This window comes from Lacerta agilis, chromosome 6 (assembly GCF_009819535.1).
Source record: "Lacerta agilis isolate rLacAgi1 chromosome 6, rLacAgi1.pri, whole genome shotgun sequence".
NCBI lineage: Eukaryota > Metazoa > Chordata > Lepidosauria > Squamata > Lacertidae > Lacerta > Lacerta agilis.
The window spans coordinates 54,983,982-55,008,075 of record NC_046317.1 but is presented as its reverse complement, the minus strand read 5'-3'; the positions used below and the strand labels follow the sequence as shown (position 1 = coordinate 55,008,075).

General features: G+C 43.4%; 1 protein-coding gene across 4 annotated transcripts in view; it reads right to left on the bottom strand.

The window, feature by feature from the left end:
* CNTN2 (contactin 2) overlaps positions 1-22,674 on the bottom strand; it is a 56,871-nt gene extending 34,197 nt beyond the window's left edge. For 2 of the 4 annotated variants that reach the window (XM_033152788.1, XM_033152791.1), the window contains exon 1: positions 22,536-22,673. The gene's annotated coding sequence lies outside the window, so the exon portion shown is untranslated. Of the gene's footprint in view, positions 1-22,197; positions 22,370-22,535 lie in introns of those variants that run through there. The other 2 variants (XM_033152790.1, XM_033152789.1) reach the window with 2 other exon arrangements.
* Between the last annotated feature and the right edge of the window lie 1,420 nt (positions 22,675-24,094).

Sequence of the window (24,094 nt, the reverse complement as noted above, 5' to 3'; positions counted from 1 at the left end):
ATGTTAAATTAATGTTTGTTCATTACCTCTCGTACTTTCCTTATCTAATCCTTTTGAGAGGGTAGCTCCAGCTGTCTCCATTTACATGATTGAAACAGGCAATTTTTGGAGCCAAGTAAGGCTACCATTCTTAAAACACTTACAAAGGAGTAAGCTCCACTGAACATACTGAGACTTACTTCGAAGTAAACAGGGATATATGATCCTTGTGGTGATACAAGGGATGATGTTTCCAAGTAGTAAAGGAACCTAGAATCCTTTTGGTCATGACATTTCTAATTCCCCTGGGCAACAGAGCATCCCTACTACTATAAAGTGGTAAAAAGTGTGCCCTTCCTCTTCCAACAAATAGGACTATATTGATGGAAGATCCTTTGTGTGATCTAGTTAAAGTATTATATCATCAATGCATGTTAGCCCTGGACACTATGTAATAAGTACAAGGTTCTCTGAGCAAGAGCAGAGTACCATTTTTCTTCCCACAGAGCAAGCACAAATGACCCCTAAACATTTGCATACTGAGCCCTGACACTTTTCATAAATATGCCACTACAATGAAGGTACGATGCTAGTAATACTCACCAGATTCCAAAGCCACTTCATTCAGGCAAGTATTATTGCACAGAATGCAGGATGCACAAACCCTGTTCCTTTTGTAATCTGAGGCTCTTTGCGAGTTCAAATAAGAAACAAAGGCTGACCCAAATCATTTGAAAATCCAAAGGTTATTTTTAACATGACATTAAATACCTTGAGTCTTTCTGGTGATGCACATGTAAGTGCTATTAATGCAGACAGAAGGAGCAAGTTATGAACTTAGGTACATTTCAACCCATACAGATTCCACATCTGAATTATAGATACGTGGCTTGCAAATATATAAAGAAAAAGAAAAGAAAAGAACACTTATAGCATCGCATGGGAAAGCACTACGTCTGCACCTCTTGCACCATTATTCACTTGGCCTTTCATGTCACTTTTGCCACGTGAGGACGGCTTGCTGGGCTTGCATTATTTGCGACTAGGTTCACCACCTGCACAGCACTTCTTCACTCAGCTGTTTCTCTCTCACAAGAGTAAAGCTAAGCAAAACACTTTCCATATTAAGAAAAGCAAATTTGGAAGGGGGAATCAGAAGAGAGGGTAGCGAAAGGGCAAGCGTAGGACACGGATTCTGCTTGCCATACAACCTTGGACAAATCAGTTTTTAAGAAGTCCTGATCTGTTGCAGTACTCTGTATTGAGACATAATAGATATATACACCATGCATATTCATGTATATTTAAGTAATTCACAGGGTTCTGTATATAAACTAGTATTGGCAACACAATGAGCCATGAATGAAAGATGTGGCATAGCCGCCTTCACAATTTCTGCTCCCAGACTTCAAATTCAGCATGCTTGGTTTACACAGTAGAAAGACAGTATCACTGGGTACGAGTCCTCTGGGATTTGCAAAGTCAGCCACCTGAGCCCTTCCATCTCTCACAGCCATCGTGGCAAGAAATCCTTTCATCTACGCTGTTTCGAAGATTTCATCCACTAACCTGTTAAATCAAAAAGCATCCAGATTTCATCTAAAATCCAATCATGATAATTGCCTTAAAACCAAGGACTGGACTGCAGTTTTGTGCGTGTTGTGAAATTCCAGGCCACGAGCTAGATGCAGAACTAAATTATACCAAAGTTATGAGGTTACTGAACACAGTTTTGGATCAAATGTCTCCCTAGACTATTTATTTGTTTGTTTGCTTATTAAAAAGACGGATGATGCAAAATTGCTCTCTCTCTTTCTCCACTGTATCAGCTCAGCAGGTAGAGTCAGCACAAAACCAGCTACATTTAGTTAGTCAAATGAGCAGATTTGTCTCAAAGACACAGGGGGTGCAGACAGCGTTGAGTAAGGTGGAGGCTGTGCTGATTATAACTGAGCTCTCCATTTTCTTGCTTTATAAAATATAGATGCTGTATTCAAATGAAAGTGAATCTGGTGGTCCCTTCTCTCCCTGGGCATTTAGCCTAAACAAACTATAGTGTCAGGGGAATAAATGGCTGAATAGGCAATCACATAATAAAATAACAGCAGTAGAACTGCAATAATTTTGGGCATGTTAATTCTTCTGTCTTTTTTTCCCCCTGCCTTCCAGTAGGCCATGAGTGACTATTACAATTTGAACCCCAGCTACTGTTGCTCTGAATTTACAGACTTCAGACTCAGTTTCTATTACTTCCAAAAGTACAAAATGACTATATAGTGCTCAGAGCTCTATGACTCACATAATGATATTTCAATCGCCATTTCTCTCTTCATTTTACACACCTACATTTCTGGTGCATGTGAACGTAAGGCTGGGCTCATAAGCACCACTTTATATGCAGGGAATGCTTATTTTAGCAACAGGACGACCATTCCTCATTTCAGATGATCCCAGCACTGTTGGTCTTCATCAGTTTGTTAACAGTAGCTTGGGCTTTTCAGAAAGCCATACATCAATCAATCACTACTTAAAGCTTTCTAAGTTTTATTTTTAAAAATATTTTCAACCAAGGAAAAGGCCAAGGCAGGAAGGGCCAGCCAAAACCTAGCAGTGCTAAGAAAGCTGATTATATTTGATAAAAGGTGTGGCATATCTACGTCACAATCTGAAAAGCTCTTTTTTCGCTATAGCCAACATTAGTCAGAGCAGACCATTGAAATTGATGGGCGTGACTAATTTAGGCTCATTAATTTCTTTGGGTTGACTCGAAGTAGGGTTTTGCTGGATATAACACATCAAAAGCAATTTTTTGCATCATGGTTCCTGAGATCAAGGAGTAAATTTTCATCTACATCTGGGTACACACACCTGAATGCTACTTTGAATCAAGACGGCAGACTATCAATACTGTAATGATTTTGTTGTTGTTCTTTGTTTCTTAGACTTCCCAAACAATGCTGGGTATGGGTTCTAGAATATCTCCTGAAGGCACATGATTCGGCTAATATGCTGAAGCTAAGCAGGACTAGGTCTGATCTAGGCATACCTGCATGGGAGACCACCCAAGACTACCACCTATACCAGAGCTTTCCAAACTTTTCATGTTGGTGACACACTTTTTAGACCCCTTTCCAGGAAGGAGCGTGGGGAGCGTTCACACAACACACCTATACACTGTAGCCGACACACTAATGTGTCACAGACACACAGTTTGGAAAGCTCTGACCTATACCAATGTGAGTGCCATGGTGGAAGAAAAGTGATATATATGTGCTAAAGAAATAAATTTATCAACACAAAATTCACTCATAAATTTGCCACATGAAACAGCCTACATCTTGATTAGCACATACTTCCACAAAAATGTCCCTATCTTTGAAATATTGATCTTGCAAACCCGACTGAGAATATTTTCTATTTGCCTTTATCCACACAACTCATTAAAAAAACAACTCATTTCTCCAATAACAGTGCAGATTTTCAGGGGACCTGTACTTGCATTCTTTTTCTCTCTCCAACTGCTCTGTCCCCCCACTGTCTAATTGAATCTAGTACCTGCTCCTGCCAACCTAGCAGTTCGAAAGCATGAAGTGTAAGTAGATAAATAGGTACCACTCTGGCAGGAATGTAACCAGCATTTCTGTGTGCTGCTCTGGTTCGCCAGAAGTGGCTTAGTCATGCTGGCCACATGACCCGGAAGCTGTACGCCGGCTCCCTCAGCCAGTAAAGCGAGATGAGCACCGCAACCCCAGAGTCGTCTGCGACTGAACCTAATGGTCAGGGGTCCCTCTACCTTTACCTTTTTAGGCTGCTTGGAAATATCTAGCATATTGTCTATTTTTTGTTTGCCAGTCTTTTTGCCAACGTTTTGCAGGCCAAATTCAATAGTCCATTATTTCAGCCTGCCAATTATAAGATTTTTCTCTCTGCAAATTCAGCTGATCATGGTATAGAGGCTGCTGCCTTGAAGGCAGTTCTATGGTTGAGCAGCCAGCATAAACCACTTACAGTTGTTCATCTAGTAAAGGTAATGAGGAATTTGCTGGAAATGATGAACAATTCAACATATCTGCACGAAGAGAATTTCTCTCCATCCTTTTCCCAGCTCCATATGACTGGAATTCAAGAAAAGGTTTTGCCATACTCCTTTAGGCTGCAAAGTCTGCAGTGCAGATAATGATATTCTGTGTAAAAGGCATGCTAGTTGTGTACTGTCATGATTATCCTGTATTGGCAGATCCAGTAACAGTTTTGAGGATGTTCCACAGAAGCTGAAGTCTTATTCATGTAGTAAATAAATAGCTCAAGTCCTGCATGCAGTTTATCACATGTTACAATGTGGCCATGTAAACATTTGCTATGGGTTGCAAATTGAACATGAGACTCAAACAATTTCCTGCAGAAAATAACTTCCATGAGGGAGATTCTGTCTGGATAAGATGTTTTCTTAGGTCTGTTTTACACACCACATAGCAACATATTAGAGTTCACCATCAAGCATCCATTCAACAGGGAACCATAGTCAATCTTTGCTCTCTGATAAGGATACCTGTTCTCCATATGACACACCAAGTTTCAAATGCCTCTTTACCATGTTCACACAAAGGCACAAAGAGGCCCCCAGATTCTGCACTTCATCCACAGATGGCTATAGATAAATCAGGACCTAAATTCAGAAGAGGGGCAAGAGTGGTATTTGCCTCTTTTCTTGGGATATCATTTCAGAGCTGACTTGGTGCTAGTCAAACAGTCTGCTGATGGATGCCCTGCTGCAAATGCTCCTATCCACTAGGATAGTGCAGGAAGCTGCATGAAAGAACATCTACTAATAGTCAAAGACAGATTGGCTATCTCATAAATGCCCCCGGGACCTAGGATGGATCCATTATCAAGGAACTGATGTTATAGCCAGATGCCTACAGTTCCTTTGGGTCTTCCTGCTTTCCTCTCTGATAGGATTCTTTGAGCAAGCTGATGCCTACTTTGGGAAATGATCATAGAGGAGAAAAATCACACGTTATGGCTGTGGGCTATTCCGTAGTTCTATGTACATTAGCAGGACAAGCCCTAGCACAGCTGTTAAAAGGGTATCCTGATAAAAATGCAACTTTTTCATTCCATTTTCATTTCCTCCCACTTTAAATTGCTTATATCCCACTTTTTCTTCCTGAGGGAACCCAAAATGACTAAGAGCAAACAGAAAACAAAGTATCAGAATAATCAGCAAAAACACAGTACATCTCAAAATATAAAATGGCAAATGATTCTTCAGAATCCTGTTAAAAACATCCAAAGAGACTTGACACAGGCCCGTTTAAGGAAGGTGTAAATGAGTGATAAAGAGACTAATTGTGTGCAGGGCTGGACCTGAACATTTTGCTGCCGGAAGGATGAGATGATGCCTGCTCCTCCTTTACATCCAGAAGCTGCCCAGACAGGTGACTGAATTTTACTTCAACATGGGTGATGGAACAAAGTCCCCTGAGGGCAGCAGCTGCTTAAGGGGTGCAGGCCAGGCCACACTCAGCTCTGTCATCCAACCCCGTCCCCTAGCATTGGGTCATCCAACACCACTATAATTAATGGCAAGCTACAGCTCATGGTTAGTGAGTGAGGCGAGAAAGCAGCAGCGAGCTCCTTTTTGGGAGCCCACACATTTGTGTAGTCCCAGGAAGCCATAATTTGGCTTACTGTGTTGTGCAAACCAAGCCAATTTCTCTGAAATAGTCACAACCTCCTGTTTGAGTATCAATGTGATGAAGGTTTGAGGGGGAGTGAGATTATGAAAAACACCACCACAGGAAAGGTTATGTGTCTACAAGGCTCAAAATGTCTTCTCTAAGCACCCCAAACAAGAAAGAAATAACATGGCTGTTCTGACCCTCACAGAAGCCTTAATCAAAGACATTAGGAATAGCTTTCTGAGAGAACAAAAACATACATCCATTCTCACTATCCATTGGTTATTACGATGTAATTAGGTTTCTTATCCAGTTAATAGGAACACCGCACAAGACTTTAGCTAAAGTCTACACTATAAATACAAACATGCATTTAATTGAAACCATTGGTTAGTCCATTTGTCTTGGCACGATTTGTCTTTTACAAAGCACGTATTAATATATTGTGGCCGCTCACTCATCACGTCCACTCTAAAGAAACCTGAGAGAAAAAATGATATGTTCCTTCAGACATTTGTGACTGCTTAAGAGGATCGCTAGTTGGTTAGACCGGAAACCTGTTTTGGTGGGTGCAGTGAGCCGCTTTTTTGTTTGCTCAAGTTCATTCTCTGACAATGGCTTGCATATGTTAAATGCAAACTATATTAAACTCTTTGCTTGCATATATTAAACTGGACAAATATTCCAATTAACGAAGAACAGTGATTTTCCCAAAGAGAGGAACCAATTGTGTAACAGGGGCAGTGTGTACTTTACAGGTCTGTGTAAACCAGCCTTGTAAATCAGTCCACGAAAGTTGCCAGCCTGGAAAAAAAAATGTTTACTAGCTACATTAAATTCCATGCACTTGTCTGCCTGTAATTCCTTCTCATCTATTGCTACCAAGCTAATGCTCGAATACAAGGCTGGCAAAAGCATACAATAAGTCCAAAACTTGGCATTAGATGAAAAATTCAGGATCTTTCTAGCTCTCCTCCTTTCATTTTTAATATCAGCATGACACAGAAATCAAACAACTATTTTCACTCTATGCCATATGACAGGCAAAGCTTCTGTTGCTCCATTTCTGTTTGCCATGCTGCTGTTAAAGCACAGGAGCAGGGAGGAGAGAGCAGGTTCACAATTACAAGCCAACCTATATGCAAACATATTTATTTTGTGTAAAACAAGCCACACCATAAAATACAGAATTTGAGCCACACGGGGCAGAATGTTGGTTATTATTATTTTTAATACAGAATTCATGCAATCATGGCAATTCTGGTTCTGGCTTTTACAAGGCATCCTCTAACCAGGAAGCTTTTAGTACCAATTAGGGTTGTCACTCAGTCAAAGAAACCTCAGGCTATTAATGTTAGAAGTTTCCTGTGGTGTGTTCTTTCTGATTAAAAAAAAAAATTCTTCACAGTAACTTCGTTTTGGAAAAATGTTTGATACTTGCAGGTGTCCATGCATTTATAATTCTGTGGGTTGGAGACTAACAGAGAGACAATAAATGTGGGCGGACCCTGTGAGCCTTTATAGTTGCAGAGAGCAAGCTATATTTGAAGGCTGGGGGGATAAACACCACTATCTACTACAGAGTAGTTTAAGCTCTCACTGCCCTTTCTGTGCTTGAATGGATATCTTATGACTACCCTTCTTATTTGGACAAATGGGCTGCCTATATTAAATTATATGCTTAAGTCAGGATCAAAGTCAGCTGACAACGTTGTTGTTTCCCCCCTCCTGTTATATTTGCTACAATAACAATAATAATGGAGGGGGAATTGGAATAAAGATTGTGAGTTTCAAAACAGACTTTGCTTTCAGGCAGGGCTTGTATACACTTCTGCAGCAGGCACCATCTTAGAAGAGGCACCCACCCTCGGAAAGCCTCTTCCAGCTTGGCACATGCCAGTTGCAATTCCTAAACACCTTTAAGTTAAAAAAAATAAGGCACTTTAAAAAGATGTATTACCCAGTTAATTGGGGACACCTTTTCAGTTGATCAAGAAGGCTTTAACTGATTAATCTAACTCTAATTGGGACAGCAATCCCTATGTGCACTTAGGTGGGGATGAATCCAGCCAGATTTACCTCAGTATAGGATTGTGCTGTTAAAATGTTGCAGCCGTAGTAATCATGTTAGGTTCTATTCCCTTTAGCACACACAAAACTACTTCTGACCCACAGAATGATAAATATGGGTCTTTAAAGTTGACAGCGGTGCTGTGAGATGGGCCTCACTCCCAGAAGCCATTTGCAAGATCAAGGCTCAGCTCTGGATTAGGAAGTGCAAAATTGAAGATGAGAGGGCTTTCTAAGCGCCTGCAAGTGAGCCTTCCTCACGCCACTGAGTAACCACAAGCAGGTTGCGAGTTTGTGAATACAAGCATGCACGCACATGTCACGCTTTTTCAGAGCTTGTGGCTTCGAGGCCTACTTGAGCTCTGACACTTTTCTCTTTCAAACATCAAACATTCTATTGCGAGTGTTTTCATCCCCAAAAGCGGCGCCGCTAACTCTGCTAACTTTTCTGGACTGCTTCTTGTCACATCCCAATGTTCTTTTACCCCCAAAGCTAACAATGCCTCCTCATTCCGCCAGAAAAGCCAGGACTGAATCTCTCCTCTGCCTTTCACTGTCGCTCACACACATGCATGCTCAACATTCCCTGGGGAGGCAAGTGCACCTGTGTCAGGCCAAGCCCTCAGCTTTCCCTATCACCTTGCCTTTTCTCATCAGTACCACCATGCATCTCTGCTCACGTTCCTTTGCTCCTCACGAAGTTCACACGTGCACCCACTTTGAGTTCTTCTGATTTGCTCTGACAAGCAGGAGGAAAGCCCTCGCTCATCACCCTGCAGGGCTACAGGGCCTGGCAGGGCTCTGCCAGCTTGGCAGTACCTTGCTTCTTTCCTCCCTCCCTTCATCAGCCTCCAGCCTACAACCAGGGAGAGGGTATTAATGGGATGAGATGTGAGGCTGTCTTGAGCAATGATGGCTATGCAATCTATTAAACCAGAATGGATGAGTGTCATTTAAACCCCTCCAGTCAGGGGACCAGCAAAAGACTTGGGCAGGAGTCTTGTTCTTTGCTGCAGCTGCAGCATCCCACAATAGCCGGGCTATTCCGATGCTGCTGAAGTGGATGAAGCAGGGGTACAAGGGCTTGTGCCATGCGAAAGTTCATTTGCAAAAAAGAAAGAGATGCTGCAAAAGAGTACAAAGGCACCAGATTTCTATTCTACCTCTCTTGTTTGTAAAGGCCATGAAATAATTGATGCCGTTTCCGTCTCTGTTTCCTTATTCTCAAAATAGTAACAGCCAATCATTTGCCCGCTTGTTTACTAATAATAAACTACTATTATCTGCAACTGATGGTGATGAACACTGCCAGAAATGGATCAAAGCCCCAGATTCCAAAGCCCCTTACATTTCAAAGGGCTCAAACCAGAGTTGCTGCTGAAATTTGCTAGTTTTAGTGTTCCAGGCAAAATACCCGATTACTACAACTGGCAAAATGGAAACCTCCTTGAAAATCTTGGACAACTCCCAAACCTGCTTCTCTTAAAGCACGAATGAAATTGTATTTTATGCACCAGCGTACTGTAGTGGTTTGGACTGGCGAGATCCATGTCCAATCCCTGCTCACTAACTCTCTGCTCACTAACCTACCTCAGAGGGTTGTTTTGAGATCCAAAATAAGGAAGGAGGGAACTGTGTAGACTGCCTTGAACTCCTTGGAGGAAGGCAGGGTGTAAATCTAAGAAATGACAATATTTTAATCAGGATTTCTGTGAGCAAAAATAAACAACACCAGCTTCTGATTGCAACAAATCAGGATGCTCCTGAAAGCACAATTATTTTATTGTTATCTTATGTTGCTATTCACAATTTACACAATGGCCCAAAAGGTTTCGCACCGCAACTGTTTGCTGAGTTAGAGGTATGTTACTCATATCCTTTAGCAATATGATAATTGGAACATTTCTTTTACATAGGTGAAAGCAGTACAGTATATGGCATAAGTCCAGCCATCTTCTATTTGCTCACTACTGCCAATACCCTGTAGGGCTGTGGTATGTTCATTAATGGCTGGTCTAGGACTGGGGGTTTGGGCTTTACTGATTCATTGTTCGACTACATGATGGGATGTGGTCACAACAGAAAACTAATGTATGTGGAGCAAGTGCTGAGCATTACCCTTGAAAATTTGCCCTTTGACTGCAGTTTCAAGGCATGTCTGCTGCTGAAAGTGAAAGCCTCCCTGCTCCCTCCCTCTCCCCCAAAGAAAGGATCACATGACTGGAAAACTCTTTCTTGGGTTTCCTCTCTCTCATGTGAAAAGGCCTGGGGCGATGCAGTAGCAGAATGCAAGAGCTCAGCTCCCAGCTCAAATTCACAATCAAACGAGTGCTAGAAGTAGCCTGGCATCATTAAGATCCTCTTCAACATCCACTCTACATACTGGCAAATTTGACTGGCCCTAGTCAATCATGTCTGAATTTTCGCAAATTAATTTGATTAGATGCCTGCAAACTGAAATCTGGCCAAATCTGTAGAGTAAGCACACAAATAAACAACCAGAAAGTAAACCTAGGGACTCGTCCACACCAGCTTGTCCTGTGCTTAGAAAGCATGGGTCTGAGCTGTTTTCTGCTTGTCCTGTGCTTTCCAGGCACAGATCAGAGTGGTTTTGCCCTTGCCCAGCCACTTTCCCATGGAAAACCCATTCTTTAGTGATAAATCAGAGCAAATGGCAATCCACGGACAACCCAGCTGCCGTTTGCTCTGTTTTAGTGCTAAACTGCAGGTTTCCCTGGGGGAAAGCGGCAGGGCAAACAGAAGTGTGGATAAGCCTCCAGGAAGGACAGTTCAAAACAGGTCAAGAAACAGTTCTCCCATAAAGGACAGCCCAAGACCTGGGACAATAAAATGATGGCAATCCTGCAAGCCTTAAAAGAATCAATGGTGGTTAAAAAATCTCATTCTTCATTTTCCAAAAGCTATTTATTTATTAAAAAAATACATAGTTGTATCACCATGTGTATTTGAATATTGCAGAAACCATTCCAATATCAATCATAAGCCAATCCAAGCTCTGAAACATGGGACAACGTTGCTTTCCTTTCAGCACTCTTCACCGTTGCCCAAAGATATAGTGTTTTAAAAGTCATCAGAATGATTAATCTAAGCCACATATCAAAGCTATTATAGCAAACATCACTACAAGCCTAATAATTCATCATATGCTACAGTAACTATTGCCCAGGTTCAACAAGAGGGATAACACACATGGAAGCTGCTTCCACACACTGATTTCTTTGTTGAATTGGGAATCTGTTCCAGATTGGATGAGGATGGACAATGGGATACCTCTCTGTATTGTGATGCATAGGTAGAAATGAGGCTTCCAGTATTGCCTCCTAAATGAAAATGTGCCATGTGGAATGGTAATTTGTATTTCAGAAATGCCACCATATGGAAGTAGTTTGTCTCTCCTGCAGGTTAATGTCTAAACTATGATTCTCCAACAGATAACAAACTTATGTTTTTCCTCAGTAAATATGGTAAAGTGTAGCACCCCAAGTCCAAGCCCACCTCCTGCAATGGGAAGTTAGCCCTATTAAAACCAACAGGACTTGTGCTGTTAAAAGTAATGAGGGACTAGACATTGTGGGGGACAGCTCTGGCTTTACAAATCCACAAGGAGATGACCTTGGCATTAGTTTCTGTATAGAACCATCATGATGATTTGCCAACATCTTGGCAGAGTCAACAGTGATTACCCTCTGGACGACATGCGTGTGAGTGAAAGACCATAATTTTGATATTAATAAAATGCACATGAAACTGAGTTATTCTGAATAATTGGCTGATGTGTGATGGGTTGGGTCTGAAGAGTGTAGGATCTTAATTTTATAAGTGCACAGGATGCATCTACAATGAATTGGGGAATAAAGGGGGTGTAGTTTCTGTGCTCCTTGCTTAGTTAATGTTATGCTAGCAACACTGCCTTTCTTCACAAGGCCCTCAGCTGTTCTTTGCTGCTGCCATTTGGCAGGCTCCTGGTGACTGTTTTTCTGGCTGGAATGGCAGAACCTAAAGCTGTTTGTTAACTCTCCTTGGCTATGTATTATAGTTGTTTTTCGATGCATAAAATAATTCCAAGATGCATCCATGACTTATTTTTGGCGTTGCTCACTCTGTACTATAGGTAACTGATTTCTTAATTCCTTAATGGATGCTGACTGCTGATCAAATTCAGCTACTGATAGATGCCTCCTGGCTTCTGGCTTCCTCAACAGCTATAAGGCATCAACTTTACTGAAGAATGTGAAAAGGTTTCTTTAAAAAGAAGAGCTTAAGAAAAGACATCTTGCAGAACTAGCCAACCTGGTGCCCCCGAGATAGTATGGATCACTACTCCCATCATCCCTGACCACTGGCCATGCTCAGAGCTGTCAACCTTCCCTTTTTTTTTTGCATTGGGAAACGGCACTGGAATAAGGGAATTTCCCGCAAAAAAATGGAAAGTTGACAGCTATGGCCATGCTGTCTGGGGTTGATGGGAACTGTAGTTCAAAACATCTGGATGGCACCATGTTGACTACCCCTGGTGTACTCTGATTTATGCCTACTTAGGATTCCCCATTGATTGCCAGGGGACATTCACTCAGGCAAGTGTGCATAGGACTGCAGTCTTAATGTGCCAGGATTGCCATCTGGCTTGGAATTTGTTGACACCACCAACCCTTCAAAATCAGATGGGAAGAAATACAATTCAAATTTGACTTCATTTTACAATTTGAACACTTTCCATTTTCAGTTTTAAAACCCGATTTTAAGGGATTATCACCTTGGCTTTTAAGGATCAACTTATTAAATTCAGGGATATAAAATTAGGTTTGGATTGGTTGTGTTTTGTTGCAGTAGTACGATTCTTACTGTTTTGCTATGATTTGTATGAAAGGTACAGTAACCTTGCAAGGATACTTGGATAATGTTGGAGATGAGGTGGAGGTGGGTGAGAAATGTGGACTATGTCACCCATGTTTCATGAGACTATGCTAGTACCATGAAAAATTATCATCACCACCCAGTTTGGGCCTTGGGACAAAAGCAGAGCTTTGTGACTTAAGGATATCTCTCAGAAATTGACCTACATGTAATTTTTCCTATGAAATAACAAGAGAGCCAGTGTAGTATAGCAGTTATCATGTCGGACTAGGAGCTGGGAGACCAGGGTTCAAATCCTTACTTGGCCAGGAAGCTCCCTGGGTGACCATGGACCTGCCAGTGCCTCCCAGCCTAGTCTACCTCACAGGGTTGTTGTTGAGCTTAAATGTGGACAGAGAGAACCATGTAAACAACCTTGAGCTTCTTGGAGATAGAAGTGGGATATAAATGATGATGATGATGGTAGTAGTTACTCTGATATGAAGGTATACCCAAAGAAGACTGACCAATCCTGTGTTTTAGATATCTCAGCCCAAATGCTGACATACTTTCCACATATCTACAGGATATCTAAGATGGAATAAAAAGAGGTGCTTCAGAGGTATTTAATATTTGGTTTAAAAGAGTGGTCTTGGTAATCCAGTACAGTGGTACCTTGGGTTACAGACGCTTCAGGTTACAGACTCCACTAACCCAGAAACAGGACCTTGGGTTAAGAACTTTGCTTCAGGATGAGAACAGAAATCACGTGGCGGCAGCAGGAGGCCCCATTAGCTAAAGTGGTACCTCAGGTTAAGAACAGTTTCATGTTAAGAACGGACCTCCGGAACGAATTAAGTTCTTAACCTGAGGTATACCACTGTACAGAAGGATTAGAGAGCTGAAAGTGTTGAACAATACAAGCCTTAGCAGGGAATGCAGAACTTTAGGCAGAAACTTCAAAACTGAAGTAGCTTCTGGGAACACCAGAAATAAAAGTTCCTAAATCTCTGCCTTGAGCAAGTTGGTGGTGCTAATCTCACCTGGGTCAAAAATGCCAGCACAGGAGATAATAGAGGGAAGGGACATGCTCAGTGGTGGATCAAATGGTTTGCATGCAGAAGATTCCCAGTACATTCCCTAAAATCTATAGGTAGGGCAGAGACTTTTGCCTAAAATCCTGGAAATCTGCTGCCAGTCAGTGCCAACAATAGATTCCTAGGTTCTCCTCTACAACATCTCAGAAAAACTTTCCCCTGTCTTGCTGTTTACAATAGTGTGCTTATATGATATTCACAGAACATTCAATGGCAGGACACATAGCAATTTAGACTTCCACCTAGTACTGGGATTGAAAGGTCTAGGAAGATCAGGAGCTAATATGGGAAATTATGTTCATGATTTATAAAGAACTGCAAAAACTGGTTTGGTTGGAGTTTGGAGAAAGAGACAATGAAGTACCCAATCCCTGTACATGCTCATGGTATCTGGACACCCACATTAAAACATGTATATTTATTTAAATCCATTTTCTTTTTTGAGATATTCAATGTGGATGACAAGAGAAAAGAACAACAAAAGAATAAATTTATTCCATCTCACCCAAAAACATTAAAACTGCACTAAAAATTGCATAACTTGAAACAGATAACTTGAAGCACAAGTTGAAACAGATTCTGATTTCTTATTTGTGGTTGCAATGGGACAAGTGATGTCTGGAAGCTGAGGGGGAAGGGAAGGTAACAGGTAGGAACATTTCACCTATGAGAGAGAGCCTTCAGACACACTAGGGGTAAGGAGCTGGCTTTGGTCAAAGGACTGGATACTTCCTACCCCACAGCTCAACTATGACATTTGGGTGCAGCCTTCCACCTGCCAACCATCTGACATTACGTGACAACTAAGTACACCTTCCCATCACATGGTCCCCGCCCAAAGTCCCTGGAAACCGCAGTTTTCCCACCACAGAGCTACAATTCCCAGCACCATTGACAAACTAAAGTTTCCATGATTCCTTGGGGAAGTGATGTTGGATGTGCTTTGACTGTATTGTGTTTCCAGGAGCTAACTACAGAAATGAGAAAATGGAGATGGATATTTTAGGGATGGTAAGGACTGAGGGAAAGGAGGACAGGAGTAGATTGGGTGGGACAAAAGAGCGTTCCCATTGCTTTAAGGTTCAATTAGACTTTTTAAAGAGCTCGTGGGAATAGTGAGTCATTCTCTTCTCCCCACCCCCTCCCCCACCTCTCTCTCATGCACAGATTTGTGCAACCCTCCCAGAATGCTAATACTACAAATGAGGCTATAAAAATCTTGTAATGTTGTACAAAGAAATGCTACACACAAAATTTAAAGGACTTGTGGAAATATGACAAAGTTTGGCCCTTGCCACTTTTGCCAAAATCGACAAAACATAGGTTCTGTGTATCTGGGGCTCCAAAACTTGGTCGATTTCACATAACTGTTTTCCATAAAGTTTACCTGATCTTCAGCTCTGCCCTTATATACTGTAGCTAGTTGGGTCTTAGGAGTTTGCAGTTTAGCTTTCTGCTGGAAAAGTCCTTACCAACCCTGTGCTTAGAGGAAGAACTGTGAGGGGAGAGACTTCTTTTCCACCTGCCTTGCCCCACCCTCCAGTCTCTGCTTCTCAATTTGTATTGTATTGTTTTATTCACTGGGACTTGCCATTGTTTTTATTGACTATAATTTAGAAATTATTTATTGCAATTGTTAAGAGGGGATTTCTGTTTAATTTTGATATGCTGATATTTTATATCCTGCACTATTCTAATGGATTGTTGAATATTACTTCAATTGATATTAGTTGCTTATTTTGAAGTTATGTTTTATTATTACATTTTTTGTATTGGATTGGACTGTTACAAGGTGTACGTTCTTTGTTTCTTCAGCTTTTAAACTACCTTGGGTATAGTAAAATAGAAAGGCAGTATACAAATTAAATGTGCAATGCAATGCACTGCTACAGTTTCTGGGTAAAACTCCTGGGCATGCTACACTTATTATATATATATATATATATATATATATATATATATATATATATATATACTTTGTATTGCCTTGTCTTGCAATTGGGAAACAACTTTTCCTGCTTGGTAGGGGGTTGGACTGGATGGCCCTCGTGGTCTCTTCCAACTCTAGGATTCTATGATTCTATGATCTGCAAGAAATGGGGAAAGCATCCATGATTTATTTTTTTTCCGGGGGAGCAAGCAAGTAAACTACTTTACAGTCAAATCTTCTGATCAAGACATCTGCGCTGACATTGAGCTCCAGCAGCGATGGATGCCTGACTTGAACAGAGAGAAATACGAAGGCTATAAGCCACCAGGGACAGAGACCATCCAGGGCTTCATCTGCTTAAGGTCTCCATTTACCTTTTTATGAGTACAAGGACAGAGTGAAGACACAGCAGAGAAGAGACCACAAAAATTAACGGCGTAGGAGAGAGGGGGCAGGGGAGGGAATTAGTCACCCTCTAACAATGACTAGGAGAATATGGAATGCAATGCATCAAAACGCAGCATATCAAAACCCAGAGAAATCAATTAAGGAAAAGAGCCAGAAAAGAAATGTCAGGGATATTCTGTGCCAGTAGGGCAAGGAGTATCTGCCAGTCAGGAAGGAACATTATGAAGTAATGAGCCACAATTGCAGTTCTCCACAAAGGCTTCCTAATGAACTGCTGTCTCTGGAACACTATTTCCTTCTATAAGCTAAGCCTGTTTAACAGGAAGCATTACAGAAGGTGAGTCAGCCGTACAATACAACCCTAGGCACGCTTCCTCAGAAGTAAGCCTCACTATGCTCAATGGGGCTTACTGCCAGGTAAGTGTGCTTACGTACAACTGTGTGCTTACTTACAAGTAGGCTTGCTTATTTACAGCCTTGAGAGGACGGTGGGCTGTTTTACACATGGCATGCTATGCTCCCTTAGTGCCTACCTAGGCCAGTTTCAAGACACTGATGTTGTCCTTGCTCCAGCCCTATAAAGCTGGGACAAGGAGCTGGAAACTTGGGGGAAAGACAAATTATAAAGCCACAACAGGACTGTAGTCTCCTTGGATAAGAAACAGTGCTTGGACTACTTGAAGTGTCCTATTCATCCAGTCACTTAAAAGATGTATATTCTGACTTCCTATCTGCACCAAGTAAACGTTCAAAGAGGCTTGCATCAAATCTTTCCTCTAAAAAACCCATCAAAATCTTTCACAACAAACAATATTCCTGTCTCAGAAATCATAAACCAAAAAGCACAAGCTTACAGAACATGTAGTCCAAGGATTATTCATAACCAGAGTCCTTCAAAATTCTCAGTAAACAGAGCTGTGTTTTGAACCAGGTGCTTTAAGGAAATCAGCAATGGTGCTTAGTGAATATGTATATTGGAGAGGGGGGTGGGGTTGTTCACAGACCTGGAGTGGGTGTGTGAGCAAGGAAGGCAGAGGCAGGGAAGGGAAGGGAAGGGAAGGGAAGGGAAGAACAATGGCTTAGCAAAACACTCTCTCTCTCTCTCTCTCTCTCTCACACACACACACACACACACACACACACACACCCCTCTTCTTCCTGACCTTATTCTGTATTCAACACTAATGTCTCAATACAAATGTAACTGATCTGTAGAAAAGACTGTACAACTTAAAAAAGAGACAATTCTATGTTTCTATGATTCTCATAGTGAAGATCCAACCCCATTATCAGAATTGGCAAGGCCACTGCTGAGGGCAGGGCCTTGATAGGCTTAAATGGAATTTATGGGATTGTGGACTTGCTCTCTTAACACCCCACTGGACAGCCTTAAGCTCCCAGGACAGTCACCACTCTTTGGCCTCTTTGGCCTGCCTGGCTGGGAGCTGAAGTAGAAAGCTAGCAACATTCTCTTCCCTGTAAACTCTGTATGAACTTTTGGCAAAGAAGTCTACCTTATCAGTGTCAATGAGAGAAACACCTTAGGATGAGGCAGCAAGCAACAGCAGTATCCGCTAGAGAGCTAGCTGAATGCCCCCTGTCTGCTCCCATGCTGGAACAAAAAGCCTCAAAGAAGCTCCTTTTAAATATCCTAGTTCTGAAGCATTTGTGAAGCCCTTGCTTCACTCTGGGGCTTTCCTTCGTTAATCTACCTTCATCCAACATCAGAAATAACAGGCAACAAGAACTGCATAAGGGAAAGGTCTCTGCTATGGGACAGTGTGAAGCTCAGAAAGCAAGTGAAATGGCACATGGCTGGTCCAATGTTGACAGGGCAATGATTTTTCTCTCAGCACTCATTCTTAAGGGCACCACCTCAAGGGAACCCATTACCAATGGAGAAGTGGTGGGCTCTAATAAAGATATCAAGCTCTCTGACCATTTGGTAATGCTATGGGTTCAGCAGCTTGCTTCTATCTAGTGGGCTTCCAAGAGCTTCGATAATATGAAATCTGCTTTTCTTCCACTCCTAGCCTCTGCTTTCTGCAGACGTTCTGAGGCCTGAACATAGGGTTGTAGCCAATTATGCATTTTTTAAAAATAAAAATAAACGTTTTCCCTTTTGGGTATATATTCATATTTATGCATCATCCTACCAGGTGTTTTTTTTAATACCCCCCTTTTCTCTTTCCCTTTCTCAGTTGTAGTCCACATAAGTGAAGGTACTCCCTCCACATAATATCTCCTCAATCTGCACAACCTTTCACACCTGCCTCTACGAAACAAACCCAGTGCTACTCATACCTAGCTAATGAAACAAGTGGAACAAACCTCACCAACCCCTATTGAATAAGAGAAGAAAGCTGCCATTCCTCAGCAACCACAAAGCATGAAGGATCATTTGATTCCAAGTGGAGAACAGCTACTAGAGATCCCAAGAAAGGTAGGTGAAACAAGCACTCTTATCATAGTATGGGGAACAAAGGTTTTGCAGTCTGTATCTGACAATTGCTAGTTCTATCCATATGCTAGCAGCTTTCTAACAGGGAGCATGTGCAAATCAGTAGTGCCTTTTTTGGTCATTCTTTACCAATGCCATCAGTTATATGTTATTGTTGTTTAGGCTCCCTCAATATCCTGCAAGCATCTTCCTGCTGCGCTTCTGTTATTTTTGCCCCAGGATCCTGTCTAGTTTCTTCCTCTAAGTCCGATCCTAAACTCAATTATGTCAGGACTCATTCCTGCAGTGCTGCTCACAGTGGCTATATGTCTTATTTGAGAGAGCACAGACCACTATTTAAAGATGCCCTACATTTTAGAGGTGAGGAACGCATGGCACTCGTTGAACTCCAGCTCCCTTCAGCCCCAGCCAGCATTGCCTGTGGTCAGGGATGATAGACGTTGTAACCACAGGGTCTCCAATCCTGCTCTACTTGAAGGGCTGTCCAGCCCAAGTCCATTTGAAAGAGAAGAAGGTCCTTAAGTTGCCACCAACAGTGAACACGTAAACGGCAGAGCAGAACAACCAGGCACTCAAATCAATTGGTCACATTCTTCTCCTCTACACTGGTTTCTATTTAAATCATTTCTGAATTTGCATCTATGTATATTAAATGAGCACATGCAAAGTTTATGCAGATTTGCTCTCTTTTCTTTGGTGATGCATAAATGGGCACCCTAACTTACATCCACTTCACTTACCTCCACCAGCTAAGCAGATTTAGCTAAAGAGAGTAAAGACACAGGAAGTCACAGGTTGCTTCTCACTTACTTTTTGTTTAAATTTCACCTCCTCTTGTTTATACTCCTAATAATGCTCCCAAGAGGGAAAAGAGAAGTTCAGGCAATAATTTGCCACTCTACTCAATCTCTGATGTAAAAACTAGATGAGAAGGGGAATTATTTCCTTTTTAAAAAATTCAAGGGAGCATACCATGAAAACATTAAGAGGTTGCATATTTCAGGATTTCTTCTGAAGAATAAAGAACACTTGGGAAGTAGGGTGGAATTGGGGTACTGTAATACATATGTAAATACCTGCCTCTCAACCCAAATCATTTACAACAGATGACCCACAATCAAAGACTGATGTGGAAAACCTGCTTCTGATCCTGCAGATGGGAGAAGAAGCTTAGAGTTGCTAGTGCTTATTTTGGGACAAGGCTCCTGTGCTTTTAACAGCTGTGTGACAGAATGACAACCAGCAGGTGATGCTTCTCCTGCCTGACGCTGTATCACCACACTAGGAAAACCTCCACTTCCTGAATTGCCTCTTACCTGCCTGCTAAACATACAGGAATAAGTTGGCAGTTCTAAATAGACCTTGTGCCACTTGCATGCCTGTCGCTAGATCAGAAAGAGGCAAGATGGAATGAACAAAAGGATGCTGGACTTTCTAGATTAAGACATCCAGTCTGTCACCTTCCTTTACACTTTGGATTGCTTGCAAATCCGCTAAACTATCACTGGCCAAATCAATCACAGCAGTAGTAGCTATCTGTTCAGGGCTCCCCTACGATCAGTGCAGCCTTCACAGTCAGCCATGCAATGTATTTTCACAATCATCTGTGTTGTTTTCAAGTTAATTCATACTTCAGGCTGGTCTCAGCATGCTTTCTCATCCTCTGCCCCCTTCCCCACATATTCAGAGCAGCCTTCTTAACAGCTGTGTGTATATAAGTAAAGAGAAATGGACCAGGTGGCTTTGCTTGTAGCCAGATGGGCCAGGGACTGCGTGGGGAGCAGAAATATGTTCAGTTTAAATCCACAAGGGTTTATGTGAAATGTGGTCTGGGTAAAGGACAGTGATGCAACTGCTAGCAACTAAGCAGGCAGGACCTGGCTTGGAAAGAGGAAGGAGGCTGGTGTTATAAAGCCCTGACCCTTTGCAGAGTCTTGTGGACCGTGTAAGTGAGACCACATTCTACTGGACTAGGGGGTTAGGGATCTGTTGCTGCCTTCATGGTGCCACAGGTTCTGGGATCAAAGCCTCAGCATCTACCAGGAGGAATTAGACAAATAAACGGCCCCTTTGGCAATGATATGTTTACTGATTATTATTGAATTGAAAAGCATAAACCAAATGCTGACCTTACAAATTTTTATTTAAATTGTGCATCACAAACAAATGCCTGATCATGGGAGCTGTGGAGTGTGTGGTCTGTGGTAGAATATGCAAGCACTTCAGTTATTTGATCCAGAAAGCGATGGCTGAAGCTGCAAGCCTCCAAGCTGCCTCTCGCCCACTCGGCTGCAAAAAACAACAACCCAGTGGCACCTACTGAGGAAGAAGGCTTTTCAGAAAACAGCAGCAGAGCCCACTTTCTCAAAAGTATGTTGCACTAGCCTCAGTTGTCAGGCTGTCAATGCATCTCACACACAAACAGGTGTAGAGAAGAGGCGTTTGGCCCCAGCCCCACTCTTTACAAACAAGCTGTGAAATGCAAAGGCTAGAATGGCATCTTATTGCCGGGTGAGAGCATTAGCAGATGGCTGGACATGATGCCGGATGGATCTGGTGCAATCACAAGCAGAGATGCTCTGGATAGAAAGGGCAAACAGCTCTCATATTTAAAATTGTCGTTTTTTAACAACTCGTTCATTCAGCCTTGACGCAAAAGAAGTTGAAACTTGCATAGGTCAGGCCTGCACAACCTGTCACCCATCTTGCCAAATGAAGGCAAGTAGTGCAGCCTCCCAGGTTCTTGACAACTTTCCTCCCCCCCCCCCTTGCAAGGCTCTTAGTAAACTCCCAGGCAGGAAGAAGAACCAAGTAACTGATCTAGCACTTGATGGGCTACCTTACAAAACTAAGGAGTTCCACTCAGCCTGCTGGGTCACAAAAGTTGTCTGAGTTTGCTCCATATCTGAATGAAACACAAAACCAGCAAAGACTGGGACTGTCTGGGCACTTATCCATTCTGTTACCTGAAGGCCATCCCCATCAAGTAGTCCCCACACCAACCCAACAGCCTCTTCTACTTTTACTGCACATACTTCTCCACCTGGGTGTGTGTGTCCAAAGTGGCTTAACAGGCTTGAAGACAAAAAATATAAAAAATAAAAAATACAACACCCACATAGAACAGAAGCCCTCCCTTCCCCCTGCAGCCCTAATGAGGAGAGGAGAGAGACCGCTTGCAGTAGGAAAACTGAAACGGATCCCATCCTATTGCTTCGCTCCCTCCCCCAGATCTCTTCCAGTTCAGGTGTGGGTGGTCGCTTCGACATCGCTTTCCTTGGTCACACCTACGTGGCACCGGTTCAGAAAAGCAAGTCAAAAAACCTGGGCCCTCCTGCCACCACTTCTTCCGACACCCCTTGCAAAGCATCGCAGATAAACACGCTTTCAACAGGGACCGCACCCCGTCCCGCCGCCAGCCCTTCTCTTTTCGCTGATTGGCGACCCTCTTGGGCACCTCTCCCTTGGAACCGGCAGCCCCTTCCCTGGCATCCATGCCATGCCCGTGCAATGCGCCCACGCCAAACCCGTTGCCATCACTAGACAGCCCTGCTCGGGTGCGACGGCGTGGCTGAACGACTGATGTCATGGTCTCCATCTCTCTCTCTCGCCCCCTCCCCCTAGACTGAAAGTTAGCTTGCACCTCCCGGAGCAACCCAAATCTTGGGAACAGAGTCAGGGGAGCCTAAAAGGACATCCCGCGCCCCCTCCTCCTACCTTGGGCAGAGAGAGTGGCTGGATCGGCACGTGTTTGCGCGTGTGGCGTGCCTGGGCGAGGAGAGCCTGGGAGCTCTTGATGCAGCAGCAGCAGCAACCTTCCTCTCTGCCGCCTGCCCTCCTTCTGCAGGTGAGCCTTCGCCTTGTGCTGCCTGCCTGCCTGCCTGTGTTATGTGTGCGCGCCCTGAGCCACTGCAGCATCTCTGCATTAGGATGTGCTCCTCCCTTCCCCTCCCTTCCCCTGCGCGCTCCCTCTCCGCCCCCCCCCAACGTTCCAGGGACCGAGAGAGAGAGAGAGAGATGGGGGCACCCCCTCCCTCCCTCCTCTCCTTCGTTACCTCATTTGCCAGGACCAGTCAGCGCCTGCGAGAGTGACTTGCAAGCGGCATCCATAATGCATGGTCTTCCTCAGCTGGCGCGGCTGCTCCAAGCTCAGACAGTCCCTTGCAACACTTGGGTGGGCGGGAGGTCGGCTCGCCTTGGGCGCACCCTGTGGTGAGGGCTGCGGGGCGGGGACATATGGTCGCGCGGGGCGAGGGGCACGAGAGGAGGGGAATCTCCGGCTCGGCCCCTCCCCTGCCCGTTTACATTTTTAGGCAAATCGAGATGGAGAAAGAAATCCAGACTTCCAACCCCGCCCACCTCCGGCAAATATCTAATTCCATAATTGCGTGTGTGGCACAGGATATAATTTGCGGCGTGCAAGGGCCAGCCTCGGAGGCGCACATCCTGCTGAAAGGCGATTTCCCATCTCTGGCTAGCATTCTGCAAATGCTGTTGCTGGGCCTGTTTACAAGGATATCTGTATCTATATCACAGGAGCCAACTCTTAGGGGCCAAGGGGTATTTGCTCCCCCTAAAATATTTGAGGGGGCTGCCCCTCCCCCAAAGTTGATGGGCATTGCCATCCAAATGGTGTGCATGCACCACGTTATGCGGGACAGGGCTTACCTGAGCCTCCCCAATATTTTATTCTAGTTGGCATCCTTGACCTAAATTATCTATTTCTATCTCTATAGCTATCTATCTCAAGGTGGGCAATCCCACTGGCGATTATCCCCCTGCTAACTTTATTGAGGGCCCTGTTACATGGACCAGATAACCACATTCAGTGCTTAATGCAGAACCCCGAATTCATGCCCAGAAATCTGTGCCTCACAAAATAGTAGGCTAGTGTTTTTATTTCTTTGAGATTGTATGCAGAAAGTGTGTTGGAGCATGTGCAGAGTGCAGCATTTCCTCACTGCTGCTGAGTCAGTCTGCTCAGCCCAGTCTGCTACCATGCAGCTGCAGGGAAGAGAGTTCTTTCTAATAGGCAGCCAGGTGTGCAAATGTGATTTGCCATGGCATGTAGTGCACTGGCGGAGGAAGCCGCTTGGCTGCCTGGGGCGGCAAACCCGGGGGCACCTGGGGGCGTGGTTTCGCTCCGTGGTGCGCATGTGCAGTGTTGCTGCATACGACACATGCTTTGTGACGCGCATGCACGCTGTAGAGCAGTGCACACCGCTGATGGACGGGCCGTGGGGCGGGGCAGCTTAGCTCCGCGGCTTGCTTAGGGTTTGCCAGCGGCACATGCTGCTCTGTGGTGGGCATGCGCAGTGTTAGGGGCGCAGGATGATTTGGCTAAAATCAAAGGGGAGGACAATGCAAAATAGGCATCAAATATAGAAATGGCATGGAGGAAGAGAAATATGTTTATTGAACCCCAAAAAGTTTCAAATATCTTATTTAGAGGCACTTTTTGGTGCAACAAACTTGATGCTTTAGGCCCCAACTTTGTTACAAAAAGGTTATTGAGACACAAGAGACAAACTGGTTACACCTATAGTGTCCCTAAATAAGATATTCAATAAACATTAAATATGTTTAATAAAGTTTAATAAACGGGTTTTTCTGT